The following is a 10,923-nucleotide window of genomic DNA, read 5'->3' on the forward strand; positions in this document are numbered from 1 at the left end:
TCTCAGATTTCTTTACTCCAGGGGATTGTACTGCTAATCCCATTTGGGAAATCTGCAGGAAGGCCAGCAGGCTGGAGAACCGGGGAAGAGTTGGTGCTGTACTCAAGTCCAAAGGTAGACTCCAGGGGCTCATTTTCCCTTAAAACCTTCACCTGGTTGGGCCCAGCTCACCCAGATTGTGGAGAGCTGTTGGCTTTCTAGTTTAAATGCTAATCTCATCTAAAAAAACACTTTCACAGCAACATCTGGACTAGTATTTGACCAAATATATAATTTCTGTGGCCTAGCCAAGTTGACACATAAAATTAACCATCCAGCAGGCTATAGTTTCTGACCTCCATTCACAAACAGGTTTCGAAAACTCCAACTCCCTACAGCAGCCAGTGCAGAGACATAAGTGTGGAGGCTTATCAGATGGAGTTCACCTCCTTACCTTGAGGAAGAGTGGGGACTGTGGCTAACTAGGGAGCCCATGCCTCACTGAGACAGGGTGGCCCATGCTTTGCCCCAGTCCACTGTCACATGGCAACATGGTGTATCAGCAATGCCAGACACACCAATTTTTTCAAGGAATACTGAAATCTGGAATTCTATGTGAAATTATCTATTTCTTTAATGCTGGCATTTAAAATTTTTAAATATGTACAGGACAAATAAATCCAAGAATAAGATGTGCTCTTGGGCAGTACACTGCTTCTCACACTTTAACATGGACCAGAATCATGTGGAGGGCTTGTGAAAACACAGGTGCTGAGCCCCACATTGCATTTCTGAGCCAGTAGATACAGAGTGGAGACAGAATTTGCATTCCTAACAAGTTCCTAGGTGAGGTTGATGCTGCTGGTTCAGTGGTCAGTCTAGAAGGAAAAAGACAATATAGGGAGTCAGGAAGTGATGGCCACAGACACTGAGGGCCTGACAGGGGTGGCCTGGAGCTGACCTGGTCGTTCTGCAGAGGAGTAGACTAAAGCCAATTTGGCTTCAGGACTGGGACTCAGGGGGCTGGACTCATAGCCATGCCGTCTAAGGACCCTGCTGAGGGCTTGGTTTATAGAAACTCTGTTTAGTGGGTTGAATGATGGTCTCCAGAAAGATATGTTCTTGTCCTAATCCCTGGAACCTGCAAGTGTGACCTTATTTAGAAAAAGGTCTTTACAGATGTAATTAAGTTAAGGATGTCCAGATGAGATCATCCTGGATATTCCCAGTGGGCCCTACACCCAGGAAAAAGTGTCCTTACAAGAGACACAAAGAGGAGAGACACACATGAGAAGAGGAGGGCTTATGAACCCAGAAGCAGAGAATAGATGGATGCGGCCAAAAGCCGAAGAATATGCCAGGAGCCCCCAGAAGCTGGAAGAAGCAAGGAAGGGGCTCCTTAGAGCCTTCTCAGGGAGCACAGCCCTGCAGAAACCTTGACCTTGGGCTTCTGGCCTCCAGAGCCATGAGAGAATAAATGTCTTGTAAGCTACCCAGTTTGTGGCAATTTGTTACAGACACTTCGGGAGACAAATACACCCTCTCTAAATGTTGTCTGAAAAATGAAGAGGGAAGTGAAAGGGGTTTTGGGAGCTGCCAAGTGCTATGGAAAAAGCTGTGACCTACGTCTGGGCTTTTCAAACCTAAGCCAGACTCCCCCACAAAGGTGAGGTGGTCCCTCATCCCCAGCCTCCTCCAAGGTCACTTGACTTCGCTTCCCCATGGCTCGTGGACAGCCAGCTGGGAGCACAACTCGGCTTCCAGGCAGCAGCTGCCCTCCCACCATCCAGGGCCCCTGGGAGGCCGAGGCTGGAATTCCCAGGCCACAGTCAGTAGCCCCCGTAGGAGGGGTGGAAAACCACGCAGAATCCCTGCACCATCTCGGTGGGGCAAAGGGCTGGCTCTGCTGGTCCCAGGGACACCCCAGCGGCCCTGCAGGAAACAGGGCTCGCCCCACTGGTGGCTCTTCTCCAGATGCCCCGTCCTGCCTTGGCTGGGTTGGGTCCTATAGAGGCTGCTCTCCAAAGCTAAAAACAGAAAGGAGATTTTCTCCAGCTCTTCTGTGATGCTGCCAACAGCTGGGTCTCCCCACCATCCAGTCTGGTCTCCGCCCTTCCCAGGACACGAGTTAGAGGCTCTAGGGTTCAGCCAAGATGAACCTGGTCTTCCAGTGCTCACTGGGGCCTAGACACCCCCCTTTAAATTAGGAGGGGCCCCAGGCAGAGGGAGCACCCACAGTGACCAGAAAATCAAGAATTAATCCAAAACCCCCAGGGGAATGCCCCGTCTCTGCTCTCCAAGGAGGCTGTGCCAGCAGACAGATGTGCAGGCTCCTCCTCAAGCCTCCAGGGAGGAGATTTTCTGGCAACCCCACTCCACACATTCCTTCTCTCCCTACAGTTTACCGCATGTACTCAGAATTTCCCATTAAGATAGGGGGAAAATGATCTCAAGTCCATCTCAGGAAACGTTGTCTCTGGCCAGCAAGAGGCAACAGCCTGTGAGGACAAGACTCACTGCCATGCGATCCCTCAGAGGCTGGAAAATTTGGGTTCCAAATCCCTACCCTCTCCCCAGAACAACTGATTCTGAAAAGAACTTCCAGAGTTTCTGTTTCTCTTTCTTTCTTTAAATCATAAGCAAATACCTTTTGAATTTTTCCTTTGGCCAAGAGACACACGCCCCTGTGTCCAGCCCCCAGCAACACCCACCACAGGGGCCTGTGGCCCAGTCCGTGCCATCCAAGCTCCTTGTAAGCCGGCGGCGAGGCAAACAGACCCCCAAACCGTAGAGGTGGAGCTGCAGCCGGTGTTGTGGGTGTGGTTCTTGGGCTGCAGAAGGCCAGGGGTGAGCCCATAGGCAGGGCGGCTCCTGTCGTGGCCCCACCTTTGGCGCCAGCCACGAGTCTCAGCCTTATCATCAGCTTCTGTGAAGGGGTCAGGAAGGGGTCCTGAAGGCACTTTTCCCTCCTAGAGACTCCAAGCAACTGGATTCCCTACATTCAGCATCCTAGGAGTTTGCCTAGCTCTGCAGCCATTTGCATTTTGTCAAGCTGGGAATGATTGAAATGGTCCAATCTATTAGCGGCATTCCTAAAAGCAGTAACATTTTGCTTCTCCTCTTAGCTTGTGCTTCCCTCTGCCCCCCTCTTCTGTGGGTAAAAAGCTCAGAGGGATGCCATGAGGTAGTCCTGCCTTCAGCCTTCCTGGGCTCCAGCCCTGCTCAGCTGTGGTCAGCCGTGCAGGCAGGTCTGCCCCTCACAGTCACAGGCCTGAGTCACAAGGCTAATTGGAGGCCCACGAGCCATGTATCTGAATATTTAAGTATTGTAAATCAAGTAAGTGAGCTGTTCAATAAAATACGTTCCATGCTCCTACCTTGATTATATACTTCCATAAGACCTGGGAGGCCAGGTCTGAATTTGGAATCCTAGGGCTCTGCAGAGTTCCACCCCAAAAAATAGCCATGGAGGGAGAGCTGACCCAGGCAAAGCCTGGCCCGCTGCTCATCCCCCAACAACTCCATCTGCTCCTGCAAAGCCTTCTTGCACATGTGCATGGCCACTCCACCCAGAGTTTCAGTTCCACCCTTACTTCCACAACAAACTGTCCCTTGGCCACTCCTGTACCTGCTCCAGTCACAGGTTGCCTTTGGGAGAATGAACACTGGGAGGAGACCCATGGTTCTTAGAGGAGAATTTGGGTAGGAAAGCCAGGTCCCAGGTGCAAGGGAAAGGTCCAGAAAGGTCTCACAGGCTCTGAGTAGTCATGTCCCATTAGCCCCCCTTCTCCTCACCCTGTGGAGAGGGTCATAACCAGAGAAGAGCCTGCACAGGGCCCTCGAAAATACAGCGTCTGAGGCAGGGTCCCCCTTGCTGGGGTCTAGGGCAGTAGTGGTGTGACCTTGGGGCATTTTCTCAACTTCTCTATGCTTCAGTTGCCTCAGCTATAAAAAGGAAATGACAGTAAGGCTTGCTCTTTGGAGGTGGTGTGAAGATTGACTGGGATGAAGCAAGTAAAATGCTCGGGACGATGTCTGAAATACAGAGAGTAAGTACTGCTGCGTAGCAAGTGACTTCAAAGTTTAAGGACCTCAAACAAACCACTCTGTTACCTCTCATGATTCTGTGGGTCGGGAATTCAGGGAGAGCTAGGCTGGGTGATTCTTCTGCTCCTGGTGGCATCTATGGTGGTTACTCAGTGTCCTGCTGGCGGGCTGGTGGGTTGAAGTGAAAGGTTTACTCGCAGGTCTGGTGCTTTGGTGGGGACAGCTGGAAGGCCGGGCTCAGCTGGAACATCGATCAGCGCACTCACATGGGACCTCTTTGGCAGGAGGAGCTCAGAGTAGTCAAGCTCTTTTGTGGCAGATCAGGATCCCAGAACAGGTGTCCCAAGAAAGGAAGTGGAAGCTGTCAGATGCTGTAGGTTTGGGCCCAGAAACTAGGACAGCAGCACTTCTACCATTTTCTATTTGCCAAGTGGCCACAAAGCCTCACCTGATTCAAGAGAAGGGACACAGACTCCACATTTCAATGGGAAGAGTAGCAAAGAAATTTGTGCCTATCTTTAATCGATCATAGATGGAAAATCAGAGCTATTATAATTTTTCAAACAAGGGAGACAAGAACGGTGGGGGCATTTTGGTCTATGACATAATGAAGTACAAAAAGATCATTTTTGGAAACTTAATGTTCAGTGCCACTCTTAATTTAATGCTCTCCCCCTTAATGCTGACCCCAGTACTTTACCCACCCCATGTCCCATTCAGTAGATTCTCATGTGTGTCAATCCATACAAGCAAACTGGATCCCTAATGAGCACAGTGCATGTCACAAAGTGTTGATAGGAGGATGAATGGACTTGCAGAAAATCTCTACCTTCCCTCATGAAGCACACAGTCTAGTGAAGGGAATGAGGAAGAGATCCAGTGGTGTGCTGGGAAGCCAGCTCTCCAAAGGGGTGGAGGTGAGGGGGCCTGATTTGTAGTGTTTGCTGATTTTCCTAGCAGCAATCAACAGTGGTTGATTTCAAATAGCCAGCATGATCTCACTGAAACAAGAGCTGGGAAGAGATGCACAAGATAGTCTCCAGCACCCACTGATGGTATCCAAAAAATGAAAACAAGATGCAAGAGAGACCATGTGTGGTGGGGTGCAGTATGAGGGCATGGTGCCTGCTGAAGGAGACAATAATTGTGATGAGCTTTGGAGGATAGGTAGAGATGAGTGAAGGAAGACATTCTTGGCAGGAGGAGCTTAGAAAAAGGTCCAGCAGTGGCAAAGCCCAGGGAATATCTAAGCACAGTGAGGGGCAGATACATGGAGAAAAATGTTTAAGATCTGACTGGGAAAGGTAAGGCAGGCCCCAAAGATGGAGCGACTGGAAAGCAGAGCTGAGGAGGTAGCACTTAATTCACCAGGCAATGGGGAGCCAGGGAAGGATTTTGAGCTGAGAGTGATGTCATTCAGAAAGAATAAGCCTACAACAGAGTGGAGGGTGGAGTGGAAGCAGGGTGAGCCTGGGAGGTGGAGACCGGAAATAGGACTACAGGATTGACTCTGATGCTCCAAGGGATTGGGGATAATTTGTTAGTTTGCTCTGAAGAGGTCTTCTCCCAAAGAAATTTGAAATGTTAGTGGTCATTTGTTGAAAATAGTTCCATCTTCCAGACCAAGAATGAGAGGCTCTCTAGTGGCAGCTCACAGGGGAGATTTTGGGGACAGGGGACTTCTCCAAGGCCTCCCCTGTTTTTCTCCAGAAAGCAGCCTCCTTGCATAGGACCCAGCATCCTTGACAGACCCTCAGAGGCCTCAAGTCCCTCTTGGGTACCTGTCTCCACAGTGACAAAGGGAAGCAGGGACAGGAAAAGCCAAGAGTGTTCTCTGACACCGAGAAGCCTAGGGTTGTTCGGGCAGTGGCTCATCCCTCTTGCTCCATCCCAAATGGCAGGAGGGTGGGTCATGAAGTTACATGTGCCCCCGCCCCCCTGCCACGCCGTGCTCTGTAGCCCGTCAACTGCGTTCAGATACACTTTCCTGTTTAATCATCTTATGCATCCTGAGAGTCGGGATTTATAGCTGCATCTTACAGATGAAGAAGCTGAGGTCCAAAGAGATGAGGGGCTTCAACATGCAGAACGTGGTAGAGCAAGTTCCTGCCCAATACTCTTGCCTTAGAATGTCCAGCCTCTTTGAGGACACAAAACTTGTGCTTGTAAAATAATCAGAAGGAAATAAGATGCCCTTTCTGTGGTCTCTTCCACCTCATCAACCCTGATGACCTGGCTCTCCAGAAGCCCTTTGGGTCCCATCAGGACATCCTGCTTGTCCCGTGTTTACTGCCCAAAAGCCACCCTCCCAGTTACCCCAAATGAAATCACCTCCATTCATATGTAACCAGAACATAACTGGGTCCCCGGGAGTCCAGGCTGAGCACAGAGCTGAATCAAATGAAATAGGGTCCTCTCCCAAAGCCTTTAAATGTCTTTCTAAAGTCTCTAGAAGAAGCAGAGGAAGGAGTTGGGAGGGAACCATATTTCAAACCCACAGCCAATGACCAGGGGTTCTAAAACCCCTGTCACCTGTCTCCCTCTCCGGAGTCCCCAGCACAGGGCAGGTCCTCAACCACCTTTCAGCTGTCGCTCTCAAACCCCCAGTCCCTGCTGGCTTTCTGTATGGCTCCCCCCTCTTCCTTCCTCCCTTTCTCTGGCACACCTTCCCCAGGAGATTTTCCTTCTGAGTGTAGCTCCGAGTCCTTTCTTTTGAAAATCAGTTTAGCCTCTCCAGCCTCTGGCATCTTCCAGTTGCCTCCCCACCCATTACTCCAATTAACACAACATATAGCCGGTGAGGAAGGCCAGCAAAGTCCAAGAGTAAAGGCTGCGGACAAAAACGTGTTTGTCACTGTCATTTATTTTACCAGGTGATATGGAAAAATTCTGAGCTGCAGCTGAGGGTAGCTGGATATTATCTCAGACGTTCAGTAAGCATGCCACCTGGAGTAAGTCACGTACCTCTTGGACCTTGGCAGAGGAACAGAGACTGAGTATAGCAGCCCCTCACTGTGTGATGAGAGACTGTGAATGTTGAGCCTGCTTGTCTGGAGATGAGAGTGCTAGGCAGAATCAGATTCTGGAAAAAATGCATAACCTGAATCTCATCATAAGGAAAAGGATAGACCCAAACCAAAGAACAATTCCTAAAACAAGTGATCTGTGGTCCTCAAAGATGCCCACGTCATAAAGGACAAAGATAGGAGAGCAGAGAGCCATGGAAACTGAATGCAGTGTGTGACCTGGATGCCATCCCTGATGAGGATGGGGCTTCTGTAATGGGCATTATAAGGACAGCTAAAAAATGTGCACATGGATCCTGCATCAGAGAAGAGCCTGGAGCCCATATTGTATCTCTTGGACTTAATAAATTGCACTAAGGGTGTGTAAAAAGCTGTCCTGTGTTTGTAGATACACTGAAACATTGGGGGATAAGCAGCTGGAGATCCCCAACTTTTTCAAATGTTTTGGAAATGAGTAATAGTAGCATGAATGTGTATATATGTGTGTGTATGTTATATGTATCATATATATGCTATACATATGGAGAGAGGGAGGGGAGAGTGCAAAATGTTAACAATTGGGAAATCTGGATGATGTTTGTCCTATAAGTTACAAGTTTTCTGTGAAGTATTTCAAAACAAGAAGTCAAAAACATGATACACAAGAGCTCTCTGAGGGTATGAATTTGAATCCATCAAAGAAGCTTGTTACTCAACTCATTCATTCAACAAACATTTACTGAACACATGCTATATGACAGACATGGTAGGGATTAAGACACAGAGAACAGAAGACCTGGTCCGGAAGGCCAGCCTAGGGCTAGGCGAGTGGTGGTTTCCATGGTGCTCCTCCCCCTTCCACAGCAAGGCCCCCAGAGCCCCAGAGGAGGGCCAGGGCCTGCTCCAACCCTCACAGGAAGAAATCTACTTTGCCCAAGGTTATGCTCCAATTGGCATCTGCTCATCTGGGGGTGTGGGTAAAGGCCTGGCCCTGCGCCTGGATTCTGGATAACTCTAGAGGCAATCCCAGCTCCGGATCCCCTACCGGGTCAGCTCAGACCCCCACTGAGACAACATTGTGGCTGATTTCCTCCTTTTGTCCAAAACACTCCACGAAAACCTTCCCACACATCTCAGAGTTTGTGTCCAAGGAACCTCTTCAGTGGATAATGGAGTCCCAACAGGGAACAAATACCATGGTCAGATTAGGATAATTTGAGGGAGGTTACCAAAGGAGCTATTTGCAAAGGTGAGGGTGAGGTGTGTGGGACCACAAGGGACTGCGCAGTGATCTGGGTCTAGGGCAACTAAGCCATTATCACCCTGGCACCTTCAGTCCCCAGAGACAGAGTTGTTACTGGAACGAAGGAGAATGTTTGGAGAAGGCTGTCCTGAAGGGAGAAGTCCTTCAGTGAGACAGGGAGGGAGCTGTGGGATTAAATGTCCTTCCTCACTCTGTGTCACTGTGCTGGCCCATGCCAGGGCTCCACACTGACCAAACCCAGCCACAAGTCCAATGTGTGAACACTGTTGATGCACCTGGTGTGTGCGCCAGCCCCTGGACTCTGGGGTGGAGACAGTGAGGGTGGGTCTGGTGGGCAGATGGAAGTAGAAGCCCTGATACTCCACCTTTGGATCTCAACACCCCTTTGAGAATCTAATGGAAGTTCTGAACTCTCCCAGGAAATAGAACTTAAATACACATGCAATTTTGTATCTGATTTTGAAGAATTCCAGTATGATCTCCCAGGAAGCCACTGCACCCAGGTTACATAAGTGATGCAGTTCAGTGGCATGGTCAAAGCAGAGCCACAAAATCTGGGTTATTGAAGGGAGGAGAAAAGCAGAAAGTAAGGGCAGGGGTGTGGATCTCATCTTACAAAGTGGGGAATCGAGAGAAATCAGCAGCTATTGTTGGAATAGGAGTTGGTCCTACAGGAACCCAAAATCATAACAAGAGGCTCAGACTCTGGGACTAGTGAGCTAAAGCCTCATTTTAGCTATCGTGGAGTGAATAGCTGTTGTTGGAAGATGGTAATTGAGGAAATGGAGGTACATGTTTGTGGTTTGGAGTCTGGAGCAAAACCATAAGTGCCAAAAGTGTCTGGAGAGAAGGATCTGGGTGAACAGGGGCAAGTGTAGCAGGGAAGATGCAGTCGCTTTCATTGTAAGCTATTCTGGTGTATGAGCTGTTACCACGTGTATATATTACTTTGATAAATGTAGGTTTATTGTAAAACCTTGCTTTATTAGGATTTGCCTTTATCTCTATCCCTACAAGGCCCCAGAACCAGTCCAACCCAGGTATCCTACCAGCAGGCTGGCCTGCTCCCAGCTGCGGAGCAGAAATGGCCCTGCTTCAGCAGCCTATGTCTGTGTCACAAAAAACCCTAACACCTGGAAAGTCAAAACAACAAAAGTGTATCATTTCTCACAATTCTATGGGTTAACCAGCTGGTTCTTCAGCCTTGTGTGGTGTCTGCTGAGACCCTGGAATGGCCAGAAGATGCAAAATGGCCTCAGTCATGCTGCTGGGCTGAACTGGTTGCCATCTGGGTGCTCAGGGAAGCTCTGCTCCTCTCTGCGTGAGCCTCTCCACTCAGCCACTTGGGCTTCCTCACAGAATGTCAGTTAGGTTCCAAGAAGCAGCAATTCAAGAGGCAAAGACAGAAGCTGCAGTTCTCAGCAGCCTCCACACTGGTGTATCATGACTTACACTGCATTTCATCAAAAGAAGTCAAAGGCCAGCCCAGATCCAAGGGCAGGAAAGCTTCATGGCCTAGACTGAAGGCCCCCACGTGACATTGCCCCACTGCCCCCACAGTGCTCCCCCAGCCACAGTCTGACTCACTAGGCTGGCACTTCCTGCCTGCAGTTGTGTTCTACACACGTCCCAGCCCTCTCAGGCCTGTCCTGTCTGTCCTCAGTGTGCAGTGCAAGCCATGCTTCCAGATAGATGTGATCACCTTGGCTCTTGGTTTTTGCTGGTATCTTGGATTTGAAACTCCCTGATGACACAAATTAAGTCTTCTAAAATGCTTAGTGAAGTCACTTTACTCCCTGCCTGGAGGGTTGTAGTTAACAAAGGCAATCAGCACTAAAATTACTTATCTGTAAATATATAAATTATATATCCATGTTTTGCAAGACTGCCACCTTGCACAGCTCCTAGGAGGCACTGTTCACACTTTAGGCTATGTAAGGGGTATCCTTGGAGTGATGTAGTGTACAGCTCAAACAACTGAACATGGCCTCCCTGGATATAGATGTTCAGTAAGGGTACCATATCTTTCATTTGGCCTCTCTAGTGTAAACATCTTTTAGGTCAGTGACTCTCAATTTAGCTGTAACTATAGTCACCTGGGTAGGTCACACACCACCAACTGATTAACTCTGAATCACTTTAGGGTGGGACCCAGTATCAGTCTTTTTGAAGGTCCCTAGGTGATTCCAAAGTACAGCCAAGTACCCTCAAGGAAGGTGTATGAATCTTTGAAAAGGTTTTATTGATTGTTTTTGTAAAAGTACAAGCTAGTTAGTATTCCTTGTAGAAAAAATTTGGAAGTCCCAGAAAAACCTAAAAAACAGAACAAACCCACTTCTGTGTACAATTACGGTACGGGGACTTTTCTTTTTTCTATGAGTATATTTCTCTGTGGAGGTGTACTGTGCACTAAAGGTCTGTTAGCCTCCATTCTGCTTCTCTCTTCAAAGGAGAAGGAAGGGGAGAAAGATGCTGTCGTGAACTCTGCTTTTCCCTCTGCCTCAGGATGGAAGTGTGAAAAGTCTGCAGAGATTTTTTAGCTCCCGCTTTAACCTCTCCTAGCCCAAGGGACACTGTAGAACTAGGTGTCAAAAGTCAGCCCAATGCCTTCTGCCCCAGCCACTGAAG

The sequence above is a fragment of the Manis javanica genome, chromosome 5, assembly GCF_040802235.1.
Source record: "Manis javanica isolate MJ-LG chromosome 5, MJ_LKY, whole genome shotgun sequence".
In the NCBI taxonomy this organism is placed as follows: domain Eukaryota; kingdom Metazoa; phylum Chordata; class Mammalia; order Pholidota; family Manidae; genus Manis; species Manis javanica.